This window comes from Chrysochloris asiatica, unplaced genomic scaffold (assembly GCF_000296735.1).
Source record: "Chrysochloris asiatica unplaced genomic scaffold, ChrAsi1.0 scaffold00012, whole genome shotgun sequence".
In the NCBI taxonomy this organism is placed as follows: Eukaryota; Metazoa; Chordata; class Mammalia; order Afrosoricida; family Chrysochloridae; genus Chrysochloris; species Chrysochloris asiatica.
The window spans coordinates 5,025,874-5,029,781 of record NW_006408530.1 but is presented as its reverse complement, the minus strand read 5'-3'; the positions used below and the strand labels follow the sequence as shown (position 1 = coordinate 5,029,781).

The window sequence follows — 3,908 nt, the reverse complement described above, 5'->3', positions numbered from 1 at the left end:
TTTTAATCTCACTCTATCCAAGACCTCTAATGGGATCCCTTTCAGAGCAATCCCTAGTTTACACCCTCTCTCTCCATAGCTTGTTATTTTTTCTCCTTTGTATCTCAAAAGAGATTAACTCAAAATAAACCCTACACTGATTTTGCCTCATTAACATATCAAAGACAACCTATTTCCACATGGGATTATAACCACAGGCATAGAGGTTAGGATTTACAATAAGTATTTTGGAGGGACACAATTGAATCTATAACTTGTTAAGTGCTGTCTAGTTGATTCTGACTCATAGTGACCCTGTATTTCCAAGGAGTGGATGGTGGGTCTGAACCACCAGCCTTGAAGTTAGCAATCCAATGCTTATCCTACAATGTCACACAGTAGATGAAAATTTCCAAAATTTAACTCTGTGTATATGTGTGTGTGAGAGACTGAGGGAGAGAGACAGAAAGAGAGAAAATCGAATTTATCCAAGACAATAGCTGACTCTTGTTGCTATGGTTAAGGGTTATCACGACACGACTCTCTAGGGTTTCCAAAGAGTAGCTGGTAAGTTTGAACCACCAACCTTGTGGTTAGCAGTCCAATGCTTATCATGCAGCCACACCAGGACTCCACAGCTGACTCTAACACTTGCTAATTACAACTAGTTTCTTCCTTTCTCAGGGTTGTAATACACAGAATTTCGGCCCCTAACAGACTCTCAAACCTGACTCTAGTAAAAGGTCTTTCTTTTTGGTTGAGTGGATTGTAACATTATTCAGGAAGAATTCCAGCTTCAATTCACTAGTTTTGTGGAAAAGAGATATGCTTGTAATTTCAATGCAGTGTTTATGTACAGAGCCACCATGCTCCTCAGTTAAGACACGGGACCTAATTTGGCTTTAAGTGAGATTTATTTTCCCATTAATATATTTTTAATCTTATATCTAACCCACACTATGTTTTGGTGGATTTTACTTCTTTGATGAATGCTTTAGTACCTATACCAGCACTCCTCTCAGAGGAGCCCTTTAGGGTCTCAGAGAATTAGAAAAATGACAGAGTATTTGAATGCAGGCAGAAAATGTTCCAACCCAAGCGTGACTCAGAGAAAACAAATCTCATGATGATTTATTTTAAGCCACAGTATTGCAATATCTTTTTTAGTTCTTGTTCCAATTTTGTCTCCCCACCCAAATGAAAGAGATAAGTCTTATAAATAGAGGTAAGGGGAAAGGTTTCTGGTCTTTTGACATTTTATTACACCACAATCACATAGGCTATGGCAAGAAGAGTTAGCTTCCCAAGCTAGTTTCCTTTATTCAGTAAGTGTTTACTAAATTCCCATGCCATGTCAAGAACAATGTCAGGGTCAGATGAAAATATTGCTCTCAAGGAGCATATGTTTTATTTGGGAGAGTGAAAACAAGCACATCCATAGAGCAAACAAGGGTAATAGTGAGTATGGGTTGAGGAGATGATATTTTATAGTGAGCAAGGAAAACCTTGTGATAAGATGGCATTAGAGTGATTCAGTGGAGACATTTAAGAGAAGAATGTTGCAGGCAATGGGACAACACCAAATACAAAGGCAAGAGTGTCCCTGGCATGCATTAGGAACAATACAATGCTTGCTTTACATGGAGTGGAAAGAGTGAGAGAGAGAAAGAGGGAGGAAAGGTAGCAGGGGGGCATAGTATAAAGGGGGTTAAGGTGATTGATGCCATTGGAGGGGGTCTAAGCAGGGAGATGCATGATCTAAATTTCAAGTACCTTTTAAAATAATCACTTTGGTTTTTCTTTTTGGTGCAAGGGCAGTAGCAGGAGAACTAGGTAAGCCTTAGCAATAATGCAGAGAAATAAAATAGGGGCTCAAATCAGAGTATAATAGCAACAGTGAAAGTGGTAAGAGAAGTCATCAGATTCTGGTTATATTTTGACCGACAGTTTAGAGCTGAGATACAAAAGAAAGGGAGGCACAAAGAAGGACTCCAAGATAATATATATTTACTTCTGTCTGGCTTCACACATCTGAAAACAGGAAATTGCTAGCTCCAAAAGGAGCAAGTTAGTAGGAAAGATTGAAATTTTAGTTCTGGACAATTAACTTTGAGGAATATACATCCCAATGTAAATGTCAACAGAAATTTTTATGTATACATAGAATTCCAGAGCTCAGGAGAAGGGTCTAGGCTAGAGATAGATATTTAGAAGAAGCAGGATTTAAATGGCATTTGAAACCAAGAGATTGGATGAGATCACCTAGAGAAGTGTAGATGGAAATGACTCAAGGTCTGAGATGGAGCCCGAGGACGCTCCAATTTTCAGTTGTACAGTATTTCTCAACCTGACTGCACATTAGAATCATCTGGGGATCTCTGACAAAATGCCTAAGCCTATGGTCTCATCCCTTAGAGGTGCTGATTTAATTGATCTGGTTGAAGCCCAGGCATCAATGTATTATGAAAGTTTACCAAGTTATTCTCATGTGCAGCTGGAGTTGAGAAAGCCTGACTTTGAGGCTGGAGGAAAAAGAATGTAAGTGTGCTGAGTGGGGTAAATTGTAGATTTCAACCGTAGAAACTATTTCAAGAAGGTAGGAATGGAGAGTCAAATACAACGAAAGGAAGACAACTGACCTTTGTGTGTAACAAATGAGCCCTCATGATGTAGTGGGTAAGCCCTGGGTTGCTAACAAAAAGGTCCTCGTTGGAATCCACCAGCTTTCTCTGTGGAAGACAGATGTGGCAGTCTTCTTGCATAAAGATTTGCAGCCTTGAAAGCTCAATGGAGCAGCTCTAGTCTGTCCTATAGGGTCCCTATGTGTTAGAATTGACTCAACAATAGGTGGTATCTAGCCATGTGAAAGCCATTGACGGACAAAGACAGACTTAGAGAGATGGAGATGAAAGCCTGATTGGAGCAGGAACAAAAGAGAAGGAGAGAAATTGAGAGTAGACGAAAAGTTTTCTTCAGAAACTTTGTTCTAATTGGGAGCAGAAAAGTAGGTAGAAAGTAGATGCAGATGTTTTTGTTGTTGTGAAGTGCCATCAGGAAGGTTCCAGTCTACTCAAATGGGCTCAAACATAGCAACGATTGTGAGGTTGGCCCAGGATTAGACAGTGTTTCTTTCTTTTGTGCACAGGGTCATTATAAATTGGTATCGACTTGATGGCATCTAGCAACAGCAACATAGATATAGATTATAGAGAGAGTCCTAGTGTGACACTGTGGGATAATGCACTGGACCAAAAGGTCTATTTGAACTGTAAGGCTGGTGGTTCCAAGATTGGAGACCTGATACAGTGTTTTCTGCTCCTGAGAAGACTCAAAACCTCAGAAACCCTACACAGAGTCGCTATGAGTTGGAACTGATTCGATGACACTTAACAACAGCAACACAAGCACACACACACATCTATATCTATATCTATATGGAATTCTGGTGTGGCAGTGTAGGATAAGCATTGGACTGCAAGGTTGTTTGAACTGCAAGAACAGTGGTTCAAACTCACCAGCTGCTCCTTGGAAACCCTGTGCAAGGTCCCTATGAATCAGAACCAACTTGATGGCATTTAATAACATGTATATAAGTTGTTCAAAAGAGGAAGAGATATTCCACTGTGCTTCACAGTCCACCTGCTTCTTTACCTGTGTACTTTACTCTGCCTTCTCTGCTTAAGGCAGAGTGTATGGATACAGACTCAGGCAGACTGGGCAACACAGTGGAATCTCTCTCTTTTGTACTTCTTTTTCAACACTATTGAAACGAAGAAAGGATGTTTTGAGAGGAGAGAATGACATGTAGGAAATAAGAAAAGTGAAAGGAGTAGGATCACATGAGATTGTTATTGCTGTTAGTCACCAAAGAATCAGCTCAACTCATGGCAACCTTGGGTATAATGCAATGAAACATTATCCTTCATTAT

General features: G+C 39.9%; 1 pseudogene; it reads left to right on the top strand.

Moving 5' to 3' along the window:
* The first annotated feature begins 2,365 nt into the window (after nucleotides 1-2,365).
* Nucleotides 2,366-3,908, top strand: part of LOC102839388 — a 33,395-nt pseudogene continuing 31,852 nt past the window's right edge.